This window comes from Callithrix jacchus, chromosome 2, assembly GCF_049354715.1.
Source record: "Callithrix jacchus isolate 240 chromosome 2, calJac240_pri, whole genome shotgun sequence".
Lineage (NCBI taxonomy): Eukaryota > Metazoa > Chordata > Mammalia > Primates > Cebidae > Callithrix > Callithrix jacchus.
Window position 1 is genome coordinate 137,799,989 of NC_133503.1, and position 23,417 is coordinate 137,823,405.

Sequence of the window (23,417 nt, forward strand, 5' to 3'; positions counted from 1 at the left end):
ATATTTACTGGTTTGCTACTAGAGAAAATAAAAAGCAGGTTTTTATTTTCTTTTTAATTTAGGAGATGTTTAAAAAAATAAAAGCACTTTCTGAATATAAAAGACACATGCACTGTGCAAAAAAAAAAAAAAATGCAAATACAAAAAAGTACCAAGAAGAAAGTATTAAAACAAACAAACAAACAACTCAAAATCCTACCCAGAAGTAAGCATTACTAACATTTATGAGAACCATTTTTTAGAGTAACTCTCTAGGCATGAAGTTACTTATAGCTTAATATCTATAGCATCACATGAATGGGATGTATCACATGGGCTCCTCTCTATGACAGGGCCTGCACAGCTTTCCATAACAATGCATATAGAGTTGCATCACATTTTTCCTTGTTTTGTGTGTGTGTGTGTGTGTGTGTGTGTGTCAAGCATACACATAGGAAAGTGCACAAATCACACCTCTGCAGTGCGATGAATTTTCACAAAGTGAACACCTAAGTTACCAGCAGCCAGATCAAGAAACGGCATTTCCAGCATTCCAGAAGCTTGTCTTGCCCCCTTCTCGAACTCCTGGCCTCAAGCAATCTGCCTGCCTCAGCCTCCCAAAGTACTGAAATTACAGGCATGAGCCACTGCACCCAGCCTGGTGCTGTGCTTTTCATACAATTTTAGTATGAAATTGTATGAAAGATATAATTTTAGTATGATTACTAAAAACCAAAAATCAGGAGTCTACCTCCGGAATTGGAAACACCTCAGTCTCCTATTGTTTGTGAAGACATGAGTGTAGTCATAATGTACCCTCTTTCATTCATACTCCTTACTCTAAGATGCTGACAGTAGCTCTCTCAGCCTGAACTGGCAATATTACCTGCACCAAACTTTGGCGAGATAATCATTGAGCTACAAGGCTCCAATTGCTATTAATTATATGTAAGGATCATTACGTTTTTTAATTTAAAAGATAGTTAATACATTCACGTGGCTGAAGGATCAAGACAACATGGAAAGTATGAATCAAGACATCTCAGTCCTAGACCGGTGCCTGCTCTCCACTTCACTAGCCTTGAAGTATAGCCACTTATATTTGCTTCTTCTGTATCCTTCCAGTGTTCACGTAAACATAAGTGTATTTTTTATTCCATCTCACCTTTTTAATGCAAAAGGTAAGCTTGTCTAACCCATGGTCCACGGATCGCATGCACACCAGGAAGGCTTTGAATGAGGCCTAACCCAAATTCATGAACTTTCTTAAAATATTAAGAGATTTGTTCGGTGATGTTTTTTAGCTTCTCAGCTATTATTAGTGTACTTTATGTGTGGCCCAAGACATTTTTTCTTCTTCCAGTGTAGCCCAGGGAAGTAAGAAAGTTGGACACCCCTGGCTTCCACTGTTCTGCATCCTCCGTTTTGATGTAAGTCTACATCCTAAGTTCCCTTCATATCGGCACAAAGGGAGCAATAAGGATCTTGATGGTTCTGTTAATGAAGGCAGGGGCAGCTAACACATGGAGGAGAACTTAAAGATATTTGAGCACAGCCTCCTACCTTTTAGTTTTTCTCTTCATTGAAGTTTTTTCCAGTTTTACATATGTATGCAATCTTCCTGGAAGCAACAGAAGTGGTGCTGACCTTCCTTAAAGAAAGATGAATCACTTCAGCTATTTTTTCTTACTTTCATCTAAAAAAGCACTTTTTCAGGGAACATTTTTATACATGGCTTCAGCTCATTATCCAAAACTGGTCATAAAATGAGAGTCTGTGACTGCTTTTGGCTTCATCAGTCACACTCCAGACTCACATCTTCAAACTGCTCCCTGCCCTGGTCTAAAGGCCCGAGTTTCCTGCTATGAGCTAAACGCTGCCACCACGGTTTCCACCAGAGCGCCTTCTCCATCCCCAACACTGATCCAGGCTCTGAGGCTTCCGCGCCGTCAGATAGACAGAGGAAGTTTCTGCTCTCCTGGGGCTTACACCATGGTATGGAGGGGCAGAGGACATACACTGATAAACCAACCAGAAAAGTTCAGGTAGTGCCAAGAGCCATGATGAAAAAAAAGGTGGGGGGGCGGGCAAGAGACTAACTAGGTGGTGACTTCAGGTTGGTGGCCAGGGAGGCCTTTCTAAAGAGGTGACGTGGAAGCTGAGCCAGCCACGGAAAGATCTGGGAGAAGAATGTTTCAGATAGAAGTTAGAGTAAGAATGATATGCTTCAGAAACAAACTAAGCATGAGGCTGGTGCCTCCTGAACAACCATAAAAACCTGGGGTTCATCACCTTTCCTGCACACGTTAACTGGACCCTCGCACTTCTCCAGTCCCCTCGGGATCTTATCAGTCTCCTGGGAGCCCCCCCAGAAGCCCTGGCAGCCCCTTTGCCCTCAGCCTGCCTTCCATCTCCACATCCCACTATTTCCAAAGTCTCTGCATCTGCCCCGTCCACTTTCCACTGTCACCACCATTCTATTGCCTCCTGTAAGGTTACACTGAATTTTAAAAAGAAACAAACCCTGAAGGCAATTGGAGAGAATGACAAGTTGACAGTAATTAGGGCCCCACAGCCTTGGTTGGTTTTCATTACTTTTACATGGTTATGACCTGGCCCCATCTCTTACTAAAAAACATCAAGACTATTTCAAGTCATTACCTTGGAACTGTGGGCTTTGTTTGGTGGCCGATTGTTCCTTTTGCTTGTTTAAATTGTGCAACTTCTTTATCTCCTTTATTGATCTCGCCTAGCTTGAACAATTACTTGTAGGGAAATTGATTACCTTTGCTGTGAACACAGGTTACAAATGTGTAGAAAGTAGGAGACAGAAAGAAAATACTTTTCCTAGTCTCTGAATCTAAGATGGTGTGTCCACATACAGGGCCAGGAGATAACTGAAGAAATCATCTACATTGTTTAAAAAAACAACAACAAAAAAAGTGTTTCTATTTTTATCGAAGTGACTTAGCACAAATAAGACTTCTAAAGACAATTTTTTAAAAGAACCTACAGGAGTAGCAGGGCCCACACCCCCTGCCTGTGGATACACATGTTTTTTTCATATCCAGGCCCCAGCTCTCCTGTTCCAGAACCTCTGTGTGTGGACTTGCAGAGCCTGGAGGACTCCTTTCTGTATCCCCGGAGTCTGATGTGAAACTGCAGGCCAGCCTGCTCCTGGGTATGGGACTGCTTTCCTTTCTTCCTGGGCTATGATGGCTATTTCGATGGAAGGAGGACTGAGGAGAGGAAGCAGCAGGGAATAGGAAGCTCCCTACCCTCTCAAATCTAAAAGGACAAATTTGGCACCACGTTGGGGATGCAGGCTTTCTCACATTTCTGTGTCTGGACTGCCCTTGTGAGTATTCTGCGGTGAGTGAGGTCTAGTCAAGCAAACTAGAATGTCTTTTACATTACGTTTCTCATCACAGGAGCAGTGCCTTACATTTGGTGAGCATTCAGAGTAGGTTTGTTGATTGATTAGATTTCATTTGTTCATTCAGCAGATATTTTATTGAGCAACTATTTGAGTCCAGCATAGTTCTAAGGATTGGGGATACAACAATGAACAAACAGACGAAAGTTCCTGTTCTTGAGGAGCTTCCATTTTTGGAAACATTGGGAGTAATTTCAGTCTGCCATTTCACATAGGGATGATCCCAGGAAAGTATTTTCCTTACTTCAATTTTCTGATATCTGTCAAAAAGTTTGACTAAAGCCTTTGAAGGCCACTGGCCTGGCTCCACTCACCAGCTGCCTGTCCACGTAACTCTCTCTGAGCTTTGGTTTTCCCATCTGAAAAATAGGCATGATAATGCCTCATTAGAGTATCGTGGTATGAAATAGATAGCATACATAAGGTGCTGTGTGTTATATACACTAAGTGCTAAGTGATCACCATTATTATTACTAGGTGCTCTTAAGGATATAATAAAAAATTATAAAGTATAGATTCTGCCCCACTGGGATTCAATATCTACTCAGGAGGCCGGACTAAAAGCAAGAAATAATCACTGAGCAATGCCGGAAAGCATATAATTAAGTGGTTCAGTAAATTGTAGGGTGCTAACTATAAATGCCATAGGAATTCAGAGGAGGAAAAGATGGATTTAGGCTGCTGGAGGGTTGGACTTGTGCCTGGATATGCAGGAGAGGCATAAAGGAAGATTCAAAGGGCCTTTACAGGCCCAAGGACTGAGGCAGAGGTGAGTGTGTGGGTGGTAAGAAGTTGGCTATATGGAAAGATAGAGTCAAATCACAGCAGTCAGGGAAATCCCAGCAATGGAATTCAGACTTGGTATGAGAAGAGAGAAGAGCAATCAGTCTTAAAATTCCCACTCAGGTCAATCTAGGTCAACAGAAGAGAGGAGAATACTACTATCATTTACTCTGGCTCCTCATCCTAAGTGAAAAAGGCAGGCTGGTGAGTGGGTAATGGCGGGGGGGGGGGGGTCTTAAATAGAGCTGTTCTGGGGAGATGTGAGACCCTGTTAACAACCCCGATGGCACTAGTCAAGGATTAAGTTAGTAGGCTTGTGAAAAGCACTTTAAAACTAACCAGTTTGATTTTTAATGTCAATTTCAGGGTATAATGTAACCTGTAGGGATGGAGCTACTATTTGGCTTGCCGGTCTGGGGCAGGTGGTTATAGTATTTGGCAGAAGCATGGAGAGGACGAACACCAGCCTTTATGCATATCTCCTTCCTACCTCTCTGCCACCTTTCTCACAGAGCTGAGGCTGGCAGTGGGGCTCCGGGCATTGACACTGCTGCTTCATTTCAGGGCCAGCTTCCCCATGTGGCCAGAGGATTTTGTGATCTGTGCTTTCTGTCTCCATCCTTTGAGTATGAATGACCATCACAAGCAATGTCCAGAAGACATGCAGTTACACATGTCCAGTAGTGAAAAGGATCCTTTATATTTAACCTTATTTAAATCTAGGGACCTCAAAACATTTTCTAAATACTGACACAATGGTCTTCTACAAAGCTTGAATTGGGGAAAGTCACAGAATAAGGTTAGAATGTTCCTGCAGGTTGATGCTATCATAATGGTTAGGAACCTGAGTACAAAAACATCAATATGCAATAATCCAGTTAAAGTATCAGGGTAGGAAAATTGTGTTCCTATTCTTCACATTAAAAAACAAAAGCAAAGAGCAATCAGATAATCTGGGCTTGCTAAAGCTGAGGGAAGGCAGAGCAGTAGGTCCCTGAAGTCCTCTAACACATCACACTAGGTGGCTGCAGTCAGAGCATTCGTTGGTGGGATGACTAAATTAATGTAACCAAGTGTTCTTTGTTAAAATAATTACTTTATAGATCATTTTCTTATTTTTACCTATAGTAAAATACATATAAAATTTACCATCTTAACCATTTTATTATTATTATTTTGAGAGAGAGAGAGGATCTTGCTTCTTGCCCAGGCTGGAGTAAAGTGGTACAATTAAAGCCCACTGCAGCCTCAACCTCCAGGGCTCAAGCCATCCTCCCACCTCAGCTCCCCAAGTAGCTGGAACTACGAATGCACACCAACATGCCTGGCAATATTTTTTTGGGTGTGTGTGTGTGTAGAGACAGGGTCTTGCTTTGTTGCCCAGGCTGGGCAACAAATTCCTAGGCTTAAGCAATCTTCCTGCCTCAGCCTCCCAAGGTGTTGGGATTACAGGTGTGAGCCACTGTGCCTGGCCTCCATCTTAACCATGTACAGTTAAGATGTACAGTTCAGTAGTGTTTTAGTTCATTCTTATACTACTATGAAGAAATACCCAAGACTGGGTAATTTATAAAGGAAAGAAGTTTAATTGACTCACAGTTCCACAGGGCTGGGGAAGCCTCAGATAACTTGCAATCATGGTGGAAGGGCAAGCAAACACATCCCTCTTCACATGGAGGTAGGAGAGAGAAGAATGAGAGTGAAGGATAGGAGGAAGCCCCTTATAAAACCACTGGATCTTGTGAGAGCTCACTCACTATCATGAACAGCATGAGAGTAACAATCCCCCTGATGCAATTGCCTCCCACCAGGTCCCTCCAATGACATGTGGGGTTTATGGGAACTGCAATTCAAGATGAGACCTGTGTGGGGACACAGCCAAACCATATAAAGTAGTTTAAATATATTCACTTTTTATGCATGCAATCTCCAAAATTCTTTTGATCTTGCAAAGCTAAAACTGTACCTATCAAACAATAACTCTCCATTCCTATCCCCTCACCAAACCCTTGGCAACCACCATTCTACTTTCTGTCTTTATGAACTTGACTATTATAGGTACCACATATAACCAGAATCATACAATATTTGTCCCTTGTGACTGGCTTATTTCACTTAGTATAGTATCTTCACAGTTCATCCATGTTGTAGCTTGAGTCAGAATTTCCTTCCTTTTAAAGGCTGAACAATATTCCATTGTATTCATATACTACACTTGGCTAATCCATTAATCTGTCAGTGGACAGTATTCATTCATTTTTAAGGTGACTTTTAAAATTTAATGTTTTGTATGGGTTACACCTTCACAGGGTTCAAAATTCAAATAGTGTAGAAAAGTGAATGTTGAGTCTCTCTTCCGCCCCGACAGCCAACTAGCTTCTTTCTCCATAAGCCACCAATGTAATTCGTTTCTTGAAGACCCTTCCAGAATTGTTTACGCACATGTACAATGGTAGCATACTATACATGCTGTTTTGCAACTTGCTTTTTTGACCTAACATTTCTTGGAGATATATACATGCATAGAACGTACACACACATACACAGTATTAGACACGGTTCTCCAGAGAAACAGAACCGATGAGATACAGAATCTGTCTGTACACACACACACACACACTCACACACACACACGGGAGGGGGAGAGAGAGAGAGAGAAGGAGATTTATTATGAAAGATTGGCTCACGTGATTATGGAGGCTAAGAAGTTCTACGCTCTGCTGTCCACAAGCTAGGGAACCAGGACAGCTGGTAGTAAAGTTCTAGTCCAAGTCCAAAGGCCCAGGAACCAGAAACTCTGATGTTTGAAGACAGAAGATAGATGTCCCCACTAAAGGAGAGAGAAAAAAATTTCCCTTGTTTAGCCTTTTTGTTTGAGTCAGTCCCTCAACAGACTGGATTATGCCCACCCACATTGGGGAGGGTGGGTCTTCTTTACTCAGTCTACCTTCTCAGATGCTAATCTCTTCTGGAAACACCCTCACAGACACACCCAGACAGAATGTTTTACCAGTCATCTGGGTATCACTTGGCCCAGTCAAGTCGACATAAAATTAACCATCACATGCATACATACACCACATACATACCTGCATAATATTCTACTCTGTAATTTGTCAAGTCCTCTATTGATTGATATTTAAATTATTTACAAATCTTTTGCAAATAATTCTACAATTAAAAAGAGACATGGTACATTTTTCATTTTATACAAGTGAGAATACTTGTAGGATAAATTCTTACACGTGGAAGTACTTCATCAAGTGTTCCCTTGACAAAATGTGAGATTGTGATAGATATTGCCAAACTGCCTTGCATCAGTTTTTGCCCCAACCAACAATGTATGGGGTTGCTGCTTCACACCTTAATTTATATGACTTACTACTTTTCAATCTAAAGTAGTTCAAACGTTGGGAACCTATAAACAATGCCATAGCCCTATGAAGGCTATGGCTATTCTTCTTCCTTCTTTTTCTCTCTTCTTCTTAGACAATTTTCAGGCCAAACTTCTGCATCTTTGACCAGGCTGATTCATGTTGCAGGAATACGAAAAACAGATAGCTTAGGTTTGGTGCTGGGATAGGGAACATTTCACTTAGGCCATCTAAAGTGACTGAGTGAATGCTGCTGTCCAATGGCTGTCTCATGACCTGCCTGAAATGACCTGATTGGCCATGTCCTTAATCTTAGCAGGATGTGCAACTCTGCAGCCTACAGACTCCTCCTCTAGGCCAGGCATCAGCCCTCCAAACTCAGTCAGGCTCTCTGGGAGGGTCTAACACAGTTGCAGCCTGACTGGGCTCTTCCTGGGGTAAAGACCAACATTCTCATCATCTAATTTTTATCAAATATTGGCTGTATAAAGCCGTTTCAAAGAGAAGTGTCCTGAGTTCCCTGATTTGTTTTGACAGCTAATGATCTAAGTGCCGTTTAGTATTGTGAACACAGACGGCAGGATGACAGAGTGGGAATGGGGCCTGGCCCACCCAGCCCAGCACACAATGGTAGGAGCTTATTGGGTGTTCCTCATGTATCTCACTCAAACCTCATAACCACTCCTCCAAGTATTATTTCACCTATTTTATAATCAAGATTCCAAAGAAGCAAAGTAATTTACTCCAGATGATGGAGCTACTGAGTGTGAGATCGGGTTTTAACATTGGTACTGTGCCATAACTCCACTGGATCATCCTGTTGCAGCCTTTCCTTATGGTGCATCTCCTGCCTGGAGAGTCCTCACCACCCCCTCCAGGCCCCCACCCTGCCCAGTCTCAAGCTGACCCATTAGGAGGCCTGCAGCCAGCCCAGCACAGATGCTTGTCAACCCTGGCCAACTGGAGCTTTCAGAGGGGCTGAAGGCAGTGGGAGATAGAAGGAAAGCACCATCCAGTGTTCTGAGAGCGTGCTGGAGTCCAAACTAAACTTCAAGCACTTCCTCCTGTTTGGACAGCCATTCCCCCTGTATGCTCATCATGGCCCCTGGCCCTGGCTTGTCCCTGTCACCGTTGAAGACTCACTGACCTCTCTCTGCCCTTGGGCCAAGCCCTCCTCCCCTCTGCTCCCATAGCAACCACGCCCAACACAGTGAATGATAAAACTGTTGCCTCCTCTGTCAACACCAACTAGGAGCTTCTTGAGAGTGATATTTGATATTGTTAGGTCCTCACCTTTTTGGCCCCAGTGCCTCACTCAGAATAGACCTGTCCTAAAGTTTGCTGATGTGAGCTGAAGTCTCTCACCTGATCCAATAGCACAAGAGCCAGCAATCAAAGATGAAGCCAAAAGACCGGCTGGGGAGGTGAGCCGCAGAAAGGGCAGATCCAGAACGTTCGCTTGGGAAAAGACACCTGAGGTCCTCCTTAGGGGTCGCAGCCCCATATTCATGGGTGGTCAATCTAGGTTAGAGAAAAAGGGTCAGAGTAGACCATGCCCATCTCTGAAAGTTCTGAATTCAGGCCCCACCTCTCCTAAGAAACCCGTTCTGCCTAATTCCAGCCCACAGATTTCTCTTTTTGCTCCAATTCCAAAGTATGCATTCTTGTACATGGCTTTGTTCTAACTGGACATAACTTTTGACATATAATGTATTTCTCCAAATCCTTACCGCTAACCCTGATACAGCACAGTCTATGTGCCCAACACTGTTCTAGGCCAAGATTCAATCTAATAATCTTCACAGTGACCCTACATGGAAGGTACTACTATTATACCCTTTCTACAGAAATGGAAATTGAGGCACAGAAGTGTTGAGTAGATTGCCCAAAGTCACACTGTTAGTAAGTGGTGGGCCCAGATTCAAATTCAGGCAGTCTGGCTTCAGAATCTATGTCCTTAATCATCCCAAGTGGAATGGAAGCCCCTGAAAAGTCACACTCTTGCCCGTTCCCCACCAATCTGTGGATCCCTGCACGCTGATTAAGAATCTCAGTGGGCAATAGGATAGCTGACTTAGACCTGCCTATGCCTCGGGATTGTATAGGTTAGGTCAGGGACCCCCTGCGTTTCAAAAAGTGTTAGCTCTTTCTGATATGCCTTTATGGAATTCATGGCCAAGGATGCCTTTGGGTGTAGATTATGTCTTAGAGATCTTCTCCTCCTGCCTTCCCCTTTCTGTGGATCTCTGCTGATTTATTCCCAGTAATGAGGGAAGAAAGCCAGCAGGCACTTTTCCCAGGGAGTGTGAGTGTGTGTTTGTTCTCCGTTAATGAGATGGTGGAAGCCATGCCAGCTGGAGTTTTACTAACCTGAAAGCCCTTGAATCTGACCTTTCCAGTATTGCCTTCAGTCTAGAAAGTAGACACCAGAAGCTGAGGGTGACAGAACAGGTGGGTTTTACAGGTTGGACATGTCCTAGAGTTGGGAGAGAACTGGAAGTTACTATTCCCACTGTGTTAGGTGGGGGTGGAGGAGGTAGATTTTTAGCTTCACAAACAAATGAAGTGATTTACACAGTCAATTACTGCTCTTGCATTTACTTAGAGTTCTGAGGAGTGAAAGGAAACGAGAGAAAAAGGGGATAGACCTACTGGGATAACATGAATGAGATCTTGGGTAGCAGGGATTTCTGATCAGCTCCTTTTCCCAAGGTGCAGCATTGCAGAGCTTTTCTTCTACCACCCAGGCCTCTTTGGGGTTCAATTTGCATTAAGCATAAAGTGCTGGGAATGTGTTTACTCCCCTCTGGAAGTGGGTCATGGCATTCTACCATCAGGAAGGCAAACCAGCCTGAATACCACATCGAGAACACCAACGGTCTCGATCAGCCACTTAGCGCTGGGGCTTGACGCAGGCACTCCTGGCACCACCCAGCCCCTCGAAATCGAACCAGAGTGATTTATGCCAGGTCAGAAGTAAAGGAGGCTACTTTTAGTTATTTCACTGCATGCGCCTCCTGCTGGGTGGCCAGCTGGTGAAACACCGGTGTGGGCTGCTCGAGTTTTCATATTGATTTGCAAAGGCTCCCACTGATCCAAATGTCATAGCTGGTCTAGTATTCAAAGTTTAAATTCCTTGATTCGGGTCAACTGTTTTGTGCAAACCGAACCTGATGACAGTCTGCCCAGAATGAGTAAGTGTGAACGCTAAGAAGTATGATTCTAAGATGACATGACAGATCTTCAAACAAAGAAATCTGAACTCACATATTTGCAGTGTTCACCTGCGAGGTCGACACTGACATTTTTCTTGTTCATGAAACAGTTTTGGAATCTCTCTTTGGAACTCTAGAATTTACCGTACCTTCTTTTCGCATGCTTGAGGAATAGCAAAGATTTGGTTTTATTGAGGGTGCATTTGATTTTTGGAAACTATCAAAAACAATTCAGAGTCAAATCTGATAGGTCAGGCCAGTAATCACACTGGGTGATATCGTTTGGGACTTAAATCAAAAGCATAAATATCAAGTAATATATTTAATTTTGCTCCCAAACCAGCCCTGAAGGCTGCCAAAAAGAATAATGGAATTGTTTCAGACTACTGCAGCTTCCCAAGGTATTGATATCTTACAGGGCTAGCATTTACTTGGCTAAAAAGCTGGTGAATTACTTGGGTTTTTAAAAATCATCCTTATTATTTAAAATCACAGACATTTATGTAAAAACTCCTCCTCCTCTTAAATAACATATGATTTCGTTGGCGTGTGAGCTTATTAACCAGCACTGTTTTTCCTGTATTTATCATAGGCCATTGATTTATTTCAATAGTCCTACCATCGCTCCTGTGTTTTCGTTGGCAGCAGTCCAGTTCCTGAACGTACTGCGGAGCAAGAAGCAAGTAGTTTATCATAACAAGGGACTGGGATTATTGTCGAGAAAAGCAGAGGGAGGTCGCATCTGCCCTGCTGGCCAGGGGCTGGAATTTGATGTGGGCTTCTTTTCCATCCAGGGCAGTCATTTCAGGGAGGTCATCCTCTGCTGTTCAGTTCATTTCACTGTGATTTGCTGAGCGCTAAACTGCCCCATGCCTGATGTTGGGCTTGAGAAGATTTAAAGAGAAAGAGAACATGGTTGCCCCCACCTCAGGGAGCTCATCGATAACTGCAAGTGAAGAAAAGGCAAATGACAGGAAAGAGGTGCAAATGAAATGCCACGGGGGCACACAGGGGGCAAGACTGAACAAGGTGTCCCAAAGCAGGGAGATCTGAGGCACAGCCCACAGAGGGTGGCTCTGGCAGTGTGGCTGGAGCCCAGGTTGGCACAGAATCTGCGGCCACCTACCCTTCTTCCAACAACAGAGTTCCCAGCCAAGCAGCGACAAGCTGGGCCAGGTCCACGTATGGGATTACAGCATTAGGTGAGAAGTTAATCACAAACATGAATCAGCCTTGTTTTTCCCTTCCAGGCTCGGCTCCCGAGCTCTGCAGGGGAGTGGGCAGGGCCCCTCGCTGTATGTAAAGGAAATCATACTGGGGGAAACATGAAGCCAGTCATTTCTCACCAGGGCCAAGCTGTTACCTGCATCTTGAGATTACAGGGGAATTTATTACGTTACATAGAAAGAGAATTCCCTTGGTGTGACAGGCAGGAAGAAAAACCGTTTATGAGCCAACTGGCTTCTTCGGTTCTACCCAGGCTGTGACCACTGGGCAGTGTCTCATTTCAGGGGGACCCCACCACCACCCCAGCTCTGCAGCTCCTCTGGGATGGATTCATCTAGGCCAGAAACCCTTTTCTGCTGAGGTTTCTGTTCTCTGTTTTCTCCCAGCCCAGATGGCCAGCCTATACAGAAACTGTACTTGTCCAAACCAGCAGGACTGGGTTAGGACCTGTGGTTCTGCCAAAATCCCTTCCCTTCCTAACCCTCTCCTGGAATGTCCCACACTCTCGGCCACTCTTATGTTCCCTCACATTCTTACTACTTCAGCTCGAGAGCATCCCATGTGCCACCGAATATTTTTGCAGGATGGCTGTCACTTGCAAAGACTGGCAATGGTGTCTGTCTCCATCTCGTTGAAAACCCCTGGCCCTGTTTTCAGCTTTCCTAAATGCCACCCCTCTGTCTTGTCTTGATGCTGACCTGACTGGGCAGCCTTTTAATGAATGCTGTGCTTGGCTCAGAGTCATGCCATCATGAAGTATTTCCCTCCCTTCTAAATTCTGTTTGCAAAATCCTCAGTTTCCAGCAGCTCCTTACAAAGAAAAGGCCTCAATAACATCAGAGCAAACCTCTCTAGGATCCTAGTCAATCTTAGTAGGTAGCCGGTATTGCTAAGTGTTTTCTTTCTTTTTTTTTTTTAGAGCACTAAAGTTGCTACATGTAACTAATTAATCAGAAAACTTTAGTGACTTTAACTTCATAGGTCATTGCACAAGCCTACTAATGTTCGAGAAATTCCATTTAACTCTGGGTTTGAATGTCACATCTATTTATGTAGCAAAAGGAGTCTAATTCTTTTTTATTTCCTTCTGCCCCAAGAAATTTTCATCTGGAAAACAAGGGCTAGGGAGTACTAGCACCAACAGGGTTTCTTACTATTAAAACTTAAGTCAGTCTCAAAGTTGGTGTCAAAGTTAAAGCGAACTTTGGCAGTTTGATCTAGAAAACTTCTGAAGGGAGTGGGTGGCCCAGAGATGGCAAGCAGGAGAGGACTGAGGAGGAACGAGAAGAGCACACAGGAAAAGTCACACAAAACAAATCATTCAGGGAGGTTTCTCCCTTCCTAATCAACAGAGCTGCACAGGGGAGGGCCGAAATAATGTGTGTCACCAGACACAGACCTGTATCCTTCTAACACAGACACACAGACACCAGAGGTTAGGCACACACGCACCCCTAAAAGTCAAAAATCACTTGTTATCAACAAAGCCCATGCTCACATCTGGACAAAGGCAGAAAGGAAAGGGAGGAGAACACACACACGCACACTCACCCGAGACACTGATAAACAAGCATGCTGCCTGAAGCTGTAACAGACTGCAGGGGTCTTCTCTTGGGTCGCTCCTGGTGTCTTTTGGGGCCAATTGTTTTCTCAGACCTCTACTTTTACGTTCAACACAATTAAACACATTAACAGCTCAGCTCAGCCAGGAGATGCCAAGATCATGGGGTTGAGGGAGGAAGGCAAGTGGTGCCCAGAAGCGGTGCATAGGGTGGGCGAGAAGACGGGGGTGGGCCTGTGGGGATGAAGGAGTTGGGGCATGAGCGCGAACACTTTGGAAAACATCTGTGCCTCAATAACAGCTTACAGCCAACCTCAGGAACCAAATTCACAAAAAGTCCCAGTGGAAGGTGGTGGCCTCATGCTGCTGTTAGTTACCTCAGCCTCTGGCAAGCTATCTGTGGGACAGCCCGTGAGGATGGCAGATGGGAGGCTCAGCAGTTAGAAGAGCTTCTGGCTTTGAGAAGCTTGACAACAGCTCCTGGCAAATTACCATCATGCTAGATTCTGAAAAACCCTGTGATTTGTCTACCTTCCTTCCAACCTACCTGCTCATTTGGACACTCCAAAAAGTCACCTGAGTGAGGCACTCCTCAGATACGGGGATTTACACTGTTGAAAAGCTGATAAATTTCAACCCTGCTGCAACTACCTTTCTAGATAAGTGAGGGAAGTTTTAGGGAAATGAATCAAATTTCCCTCACGCTGACTCAAGTGGAAGAATTAGTCTTTTAATTCTGAAGGATGGTTGAAAAATGCCAGTCGTTTATATTTAGAAAATGGAAATAACTTTCATAAAATTCTAATTTTCCAAATACTTGCCACGGATGCACTGAGAATGTGTTCTAGTTCTTTCGACATAAAGCACACATTTAGGTAGCCCCCTTTAAAGGAATGAGATACACAGAAGCTCCCGAATGAAGGATTGGTGGTGGATGGAGACAGCACGTCTTAAAGATTCATGTTCCAGGAGACGCCCAGGTGGCTGAACCGTGTGCGGGGCACAGTGCCCTGCTGTGGCTTTCCCCACCACCATGCTACTCGGTCAGCAACATTCTACACATGGGAGGAATCAGAGGCCTTTCCAGAGAAACAATGCGTATCCACTAAGAGAGGGGTCTGGAGCCGGGTAACTCAAGAGAGAGCTCTGAATTGAAAGAAATGTTGCAGAATGTCTAAGGCTTTCAGTGAAGATGCAATCTCCTAATGGGCCTACAACCCCCAGAAGGCCCAGCACTTTGTTAGATGCACAGGATGTAGCACAGAGCTCCATCCTCATGCAAAATTCATAACACAATCAATCCATGGAGTCCGTTTCCTCAATTGGAAGAGGCTTTTAGTATGTTTAAATGCCAAAGAGAAAGAACTAGTATATACAGAGAGAAGCAGAAGATATGGAAAGGAAGAGGGATTTGGGAAGAGGCAAGAAGCAAGAATCTAGAGAACAAGCGGAGGGGTTTGTCATGAACAGAGGCAGCGTCTTTCTCTGTCATAGGAGGGCAGGTCCCAGTTGCAACTGGGCTTATAGTTGGAGTCTGAGCTGCTCACCGACACGGTTCCAATTTTGTGTGTAGGCAAGAGCTGGCATATATCACCTAAGTATTTTTGCAAGCACTCAGTCTTACGGAAGTGGAGCTGAGCAAGGGGGAAAGAGAACAATGGTGAGCGGTCAGGATCCTGAATGGAGCAGGGCTATGTGACAGGAGTTCCTTGTATTTGCATGATGTTCTTGACATTTTTCTAAACTGTTCACTTTGGAATGCTTAGGATTAATCAGAGAAGCTGGAAGACACCCTGGAGATGTTACTCATGCAGTGCCCAGAGATGACAGGTCTAGCAGATTCCAGAGGCAGAGCCCCTCGTTCAGCAAAGTCTTTAGGGGCCATGGAGGAGCAATCTCAGCCTGGGTCTGGGTGTACTATCTGGTGCTCGGCCAGGAAAGTTGACAGCAGAGCCGCTACATGACACCTATTTTTGTTCTACCTGGAAAAGCCCTTAAATGTGAGCATTTAAATTATACCCTCTCTCTATCAATTTAAAAATGAAGTCACCTATACCTAGTTATTTCAAATAAAAGCATCTTGTACTTAGGGTTAGTGACTTGGCTTTTACAATGCTCTGTCTCCAGACTCTCACATGGCTCCTGGCACATAGCAATCACACAAGAACTCCCTGAATGAATGAATGAATGAATGAATGAATGAATGTAGGACAAGAAAATACCAATAATAAAAATGATAAAATGACTTGGAAATAGCTGAAAATCCACGGAAGCAATTTCTACTTCCTCTCCATCCTTATGGATCAAAGGATTAATCTGACATTTGATTCAAAGATTTTAAATCCTTAACTTCACCATCCATCCACTGTTAACATCCTGTTTATAGATCCTTTAGATCTCTTTATATGCACATTCTTTTCTTTCTCCCATTTTGCGTTGATGGGATCAAACAGCACATCTTATCTTATGAGCTGTTTTTCTCTTAGCAGTACACTCTAGACATCTTTTCCCAATATCAATAGATGCCATTTTGGCGTCTAATTCTAAGTGATAGTAAATGTTGTGGGTAGACATAAGGTCACCACCCAAAGGACTATGGGGAACCCCAGGAACATCTGCATTTAAGAAGCAGGCAGAAGAAGAAGGACCCACAAGAGACTTGAAAATGGGCCAAAAAGATGAGGAAAAACCATGGGAAAATAGTAACACAGAAATAAGGAAGGGAGAAGTTTCCAGGAGGAGGAGGAAGTAGCCACTGGCCCAAATGCTGCTGAGAAGTTTGATAAGGCAAGGGCTGAGAGAAAGAATTAATTCAGCAAGAGGTGAGTATGTTATGCTGCCCACTGTCTCAACTTCCTCATGCTGTGAAATGAGAAAGGAAATTCTTGTCTGTTTACCACCTGGACAGGAGTGTTCTTCGGCTTAAAGTGATGTGAACTTCATGTTTTGAAAAGGTATTGGTTAGGATCGCATTTAGCTGCATTTAAGAGAAACCCCAATACAAAAGACTTAACCAAATGGATTTTATTTTGCTCAGCTGAGAAGAAATTTTGAGCTGGGCAGTCAAAGGGTTGTTACAACTGGTCGAGGTAGTCAGCAAGGACTCACATCCCTGACACCAACCATCATGTTTATATTCCAATCAGGAAGACAGATCAAAGGACAATGTGCAAAATGTTTATATCATGCAAGTGTTTCCATTTCCATAAGAAACTCTACCCCATTGACTTTGCTTACACATCATTGGCCACAACCGGGTGGCGTGGCTACTCTCATGTGTCGGAATATCTGGAGATAGGAGTATTTTCTCCTGAGCATGTTGCCAACCATTTCTTCTGACAAGGGAGAAGAGAACAGATCCTGGGGAAGCAACCAGTGGTATCTTCTACAGGGTTAGTATATGAGAAACTTAGACCTGAGCATAATGGCAGGCAGGCTTGAGATTTAATACCTCTCTTTGTAAGAGGCCAAAATATTAAAGCAATCCATTTAATTCTAACAGGAAGTAAAGAATAAATCACAATCAGGCCCGGGCTGGTTTTCCTCATAAAGTAGGTCAGTTAGAAGGATCAGTGTCAGCTAAACCTCTGTATTCCAGTCCTTTCAGTTTTAATGACAGGCCCCTTATATTTTAAAATTAAATTTCATCTTGCAAAAATAGTCGGAAAAATCTAGGCTCAGAAAGTTGCTAGGAGACCTGAGGGGCCTTACTGGGTGAGCCATCTGGGGCCTGAATTTCTCTTTCCTGAGACAGACGCGCCTGAAACCTGTTCACTCTCCAAAGTTGGTCGGAGGTGGGTGGAATTCCAGCTCTGAGCAAACACAGGGAGATACCCCATCACCAGGCCACAGTAACTTTTGCAGGAAAGAGCTGCCACCAGTTCTCTGAGGTAGAAAGGGAAGCCAAACTGCTGAGGTGGAGAAAAGGTTTCCCAACCTTCCTTCATTAAGCAGTAACCCAGCTACAGCTGTTCCATTTTCTCCAAGGCTCCTCTGCCCTCATCCTGTTAAGGTTTCCTCCCCAGGGGGGCTGGTCTTGAAACAGCATGCTAGTAGGGGAAAGGGTCCCTGAGCTGCAGCCCACGATAGCTGAGGCCATCTGCAGATGCCATGATAGGTTTGCTTTTCTGCCAAGCCCCTTCCATCTCTCTGCCCCCATCTCCCTGCCCCCAACATTGCTAGAATGATAGCTTTGTTACCTAACTGTGAGCACATTCCAAGCCGTTCATCTAAATGAGCAAGTGCTCTCTGGGAATAGGTCTGATGAAAGAGAAGCCAAGGAGAGCTCCGTTAAGCCTGCCAAGCCCTGGCTGCTGAAAGGAAGGCCGTATTATTTTCAGAGGTTGGAGTGTGCCAGGTGGTGGTGAGACACCAAAAAGAGGCAGAGTCACTTAGCAGGATCTTCTTCATTCCTGCCTTGCTGTCCTAGCCTGGCACCCTCCCGCTGAGGATGCGAGACGGCTCTGGGGAAATTCCGTTCTGTAATTCATTTAAGCAGGATAAACAGAGCCCCTGCTCTGGAAGGTCCAGCCCTGAGCAAAAGGCACTTGGAATCGACATGGGGGCTCGAATGTCCCTGTGAAACATAAACATGAGGAGGCAGGAGACATGAGATGCAGCCGGCTCTAACTCCAAAAGCCATGGGACCCGAAGAAGTGACTTCACCTCTCTGTTTTGGTCTCTCGGTAAAGTGATGCTGGGCTTTGTGGATCCCCGAGGGGCTGCAAAGGTTTTTTAGAGTTTCCACAGACATTATTTGATTTAATCTGATTTTTAAAATTTTCAACAATATTAAAAAATAGGAGGTAATCAAATATGACATGGGCCAAATTTTGACCCACCAAAGACTGCCGACGTGTTCATTATAATGCCATGCAAACACCTACTTGTGGGTAAACCTTGGAATGAAGCTGTCCTGCCATCTGTTTAATAGAAGAGTATCTGAGGTTGCAAAGAAAGCTATCTTCAAAAAATAATAATGATAAAAAACCAGTTCCCATGTGCAACTAGTTATCTGAATCAGGATTTTGTCCATATTGCACAACCAAGCATTCCAGAAATAAACAGGGCACAGGGCAGACCTGACTCCTCTTATCCATGTAACTTCACTTTTGAGGGGTCAACAAAATGGCTTTATTACCTTGATGATTAGCCTACAATTTACCTTCATTGTAACTTCAAAATGCATTCGCACTAATAAAATAGTGCTTTGTGTCTGGGCATGGTGGCTCACACCTGTAATCCCAGCACTTTAGGAGGCTGAGGTGGGTGGACCATGAGGTCAGACGATCGAAACCATCCTGGTTAACACAGTGAAACCCCACCTCTACTAAAAATACAAAAAATTAGCTGGGCATGGTGGCATACACCTGTAGTTCCAGCTACTCGGGAGGCTGAGGCAAGAGAATCACTTGAACCAGGGAGGCGGAGGTTGCAGTGAGCTGAGATGGCACCACTGCACTCCAACCTGGGCAACAGAGTGAGACTCTGTCTCAAAAAAAAAAAAAAATGCTGCCTTGTTTAATTATCTGTGTAAGTGTTCTAATATGGTTATACTACTAAAATGCTTGAATATCACTAGACCAGAGACTGCAAAGCGGCCTCAGCTATCACTGAGGTTCTGGGATCTGGCACCTGCTGTGGGTCAGGCAATCACCAAGACAGGAATGCCACATGGACATGGGCAGCTGTGGGCAAGCAGGTTTCATGGGGAGGGGACAGTTCAAGATACCTTGCACATAGCAAGCGCTCAATAGCTGTTTGTTCATTGTCAACAAACAGAGCCAACCCTTGGCAGGGGTGTGGGTCTGTTGTAGATTTCTGCACATCCAGGAATCTGTAAAGGAGCAGGGCAAGGCGAGGGTGTAGCACTGGCAGGCAACAAGGAGATCAGACTGGTTGCCGCAAAGTGTTTATGGGGGAGTGGGTGCGGTGGGAGAAGAAAACATAACCTTTGGACTTCCGAGAGCAACCTCTCAGCTGGTAAGCAACCCTTAATCCTTGTTGCTGATTTCAGAAAATGTTGCTGATTTCAGAAAAATCCTTGTTTAGGACCACAGGCAGAGCTGCTGCCTATTAGCCAGGAGAACCTTGTAACCTGCTTCTGGGGTGTTTGATTTCGTAGAACTGAAAGGAGCATGATACTGCCATCACTGCCACTTCATTCCTACAGTGGTGAGTTGAGATAGCTAGTGTCATTCTAGATAAAAATCACCTGGCAAACTTGTTAAAACACAGAATTTTGGACCTCAACTCTCAGAAATCCTGATTCAGTGGGTTTAGCATGAGGCCTGAGAATTTTCATTTCTAACAGGCTCTCAAGTGAGACTAATACTGCTAGTACCTGAACAACACTGAGTGGCACTATCTTAAATATTGATAGGACACTTAATACATCTTTGTCATGGTGCGGGGGGCTAAAGAAGTTGGGGAAAGCTCATCAATAGAATAAGCGGACAGAGCGTCCTCTTTCACAATTGATGGGTGGTGTGGATTAAATAGAAATCTCAGATCTGAATCCACAAAGGATGGAGGAGGGAAGTCCCAGGAACATGGAGCTATAGGGCAGGGTACCCACCTTTGACCTAGCTTCCGCACAGTTGTCTATCCCAGAGAACAACGTGAAAATGAAAAGCAAGTTCAGGTCAAAAGCAAGACCTAGCAAAATGAGCACAAAAGGTAAGGGAGAGTCTAAAAGTGCTCATGCAGCATCGTCACAGTTAGGGCTAGGAGTCCATGGTTATCTGAGCAGTGGAATGAGGTATGTTCTTGAAAGTTCTGTTGTGGGGAAGAATGTCCATCTGATGTCAGGAGCAAATCTTGCCCATGGTTACAGATAGAATAATTTGTCTGGTCACAGACCACTCATGCTGTTTTCCTTATACTGTTCTTATTCTCACAATGAACACCTTTCTTTGGCAAAAGAGCTGCCAGAATGTCCCCCTTCCGCCATCATTGGTTTAAAAAGTATGCTACAGCTTGACAGGGTCTCAGAAACAGCTACCACCTTTTGATGTGGTGTCTCTTTACCAACATGGTGGTAAATGTAGCCACGTTGTCTTCAAAATTGCTGTTAAAATTTCATTCCAAATCTTTTGAAAGAGACAAACAGATGTCATACAGGGCAGGGTGTTGTGTGTTGTGACTTCAGTCAGGGAAATCATATGACTTACTCCTATAAATGTGTTAAAATACTTTCTTTCTTCCATAATTTACCCACAAGTGTTAATTGAAGCATCAAAAAATATGTATTCGGACCTATAACATCTTCATAACCAGCCAAAGCAAAAGGAAAAGCTCTTGAACACTTGGAACTTTAAAAATGCACTTTTGAAATGACCATATTGGGGTCGAACATTTTTCTTTAGCAAAGCTAAACTCCAAGAAGGACAGCAAAAACTAAAACATAAACCAAATTGCTTTTTAAGAATGATCTTGTGGAAAAATTGTTTTACTTTGAAGATCAATCTAGAATGTATTTGTGGTGAGTGCTCCATGTTTACATATGGTAGAAATGGTCCTGAACTTAAAAAAAAAAATTACAAAAGCCCTTAAGTTGGTGTTAAGAACTAAGAATACATTTTCTCATTTGAAAAATCATTAGACATGGTAGAAAAGTGCCAGGATGGACACACACAGGCTTCACAGCCTGTGATTAAGGTGAATAGTGGAGCAAGGGGTGTTCACCTGAGTGAACGAAGCCAGTGTCTCATGGACAGGGATCTACAGTGGGCAAGAAGCCTAGAAAGGGGAAGTAAACCTCTTCCGCATCCTTCCCCAACCCTTTCTAGAGGCCTGAGTGTTGGAAATAGGTTGTTTCATTTTTTTTTTCAAATAAACACATTTAAAAATATTTTTTAAATTTTATTTATTTATTTTAGAGACAGGGTCTCACTCTGTTTCCCAGGCTGGAGAACAGTGGTGAGGTCATAGCTCACTGCAGCCTCAAACTCCTGAACTCAAGTGATCCTTCTGCCCCAACCTCCCAAGTAGCTGGGACTACAGGTACATGCTGACCATCCTTGGCTAATTTTTTAATTTTTTGTAGAGAGGGGGTCTCACTATGTTGTCCAGGTTCAAATAAGCACATTTTTATTGAGTAGCCTGTGTCAGATATTATGTTGGGCCACAGATGTAATGAAAAAGACTCAAAGATCCTTGGCCTTAAGGAGCAAATAATTTAAGTGGGACAGAGACGATTTAATAAAGAATTACAAGTAACAAAAAATTTAAAAAAAGAACTACAGCCTGGCGTGGTGGCTCATACCTGTAGTTCTAGCACTTTGGGAGGCAGAGGCAGGCAGATCACCAGAAGTCAGAGTTCAAGACCAGCCTGTCCAACATGGTGAAACCCCATCTCTACTAAAAATACGAAAAAAAAAAATTAGCTGGGCATGCTGGTGTGTACCTGTAATCTCAGCTACTCGGGAGGCTGAGGCAGGAGAATCGCTTAAACCTGGGAGGCAGAAGTTGCAGTGAGCCAAGATTGTGCCACCGCACTCTAGCCTGGGTGACAGAGTGAGACTCCATCTCAAAAAAAAAAAAAAAGAATTATAAGCAAAAGCTTATGAGATTACAGAAGCAGCTGACTCTGATTTGGTGAATCAAGAAAGGCTCCCTAGAAGAAGCAACATCTAACCTAAGGCCTAAAAGATAATAGCCTAGTGAAGGGATCAGAGGGACAAGGGAAAGAAGAGTGCTTTTCAGGCTGGTAAGCAGCCTGTGCAAAGTCCCCAGGGCATGAGGCACTGGGCTAGTGGGTAGGGAAAGACTGTGGTGGGTTCCATTTTGAAGGTGTTGATTGATATGTCTGTGAGGTGCAGACTATCCTGTAGACAGTTGGGTACAGGGATGTGCGTCTCAGGAAGGAAGTCTGGGCTGAGAGTACAGACATGGGAGTCGTCGGTGTGAAGACAGTGGAAGTGGATAGGCATGAGACCCAAGAAGCCAAGAAAATAGAGTCAAGGAGTAGTCAGAGGTCACCAGGATCAAGGCTCTGGGGAGGTCATGTAAGCCAAGAATGCAAGGTGCCATTGCATTTCATCATAATGTTACTGGTGATTTGGGCAAGAGCAGTTTCATAGCGGGAAAATGAGCAGAAGGCAGATGAAGTGGGTTGGAGATAGAATGGAAGGTGAGGACCTGGAAGGCACAGGTGGCAAGCAACTCTTCTAAGAAGCTTCCTGAGAGAGAGGCAATGCCTGAGTGGAGCGGGAGTTTAGGGAGAGGACAGTTTTGCTTGTTTGCTTAGATGGCAGAACACATGGAGGGAGTCAGTAAACATAAAGCAACTGAAGATATTGGAGGCAAATGGGAAAGAACCGAAGTAAGGTCACTGAGAAGGCAGTAGCAGGTGGAATCCTGTATAGGAGGAGGACTCAGCCCAGATGGAAGGACGGTGGAAAGACGGGTGCGTGCAGGTTGTTTTGGAGAGTTGGTGGAGTTGGGACAGGAAACTGAGGAAGTTTGATGAGTTATCTCCATGTGAAGGAAGGCAAAGTGTCCTTTAAGAGTGAGGGGGAGTGGGAGGATCCAAGACCTGAGAGGCAAAGAGGACTGCTTTCTTTCCTCAAACATCTCTGTGTGCAACTTTCTTCAGCTCCCTAGGGTCAAAGTGCTCCCCTACTGCCTTAATCTTCAAGCTGTGCCCTTTTATCCCCACCTACCACCTCGCTCCCTTTCTGTATCATCAACATTTCCATTTTTCAACCTGACTGCCTGGGTGTCAGAAGGGAAGTAATCTGATTAAACAGGTTAGACCAATGTCTCATTATCCTATTGAGTCATTTGCATTTCTGTGGAAAGAATCATGTTAACCTAAATAAACCTCTATTCCAAGGGTT

At 44.1% G+C, this 23,417-nt stretch overlaps 1 long non-coding RNA gene across 1 annotated transcript in view; it reads right to left on the bottom strand.

The window, feature by feature from the left end:
* The window catches only part of LOC118151628 (uncharacterized), a 124,533-nt gene that overhangs the window by 42,850 nt on the left and 58,266 nt on the right, over window positions 1-23,417 (bottom strand). The window contains exons 2-4 of the long non-coding RNA XR_008479682.2: window positions 9,943-10,048; window positions 8,938-9,093; window positions 6,886-7,028 (exon numbers count right to left, since the gene is read on the bottom strand). This is a non-coding gene — a long non-coding RNA (uncharacterized LOC118151628). The remainder of the gene's footprint in view (window positions 1-6,885; window positions 7,029-8,937; window positions 9,094-9,942; window positions 10,049-23,417) is intronic.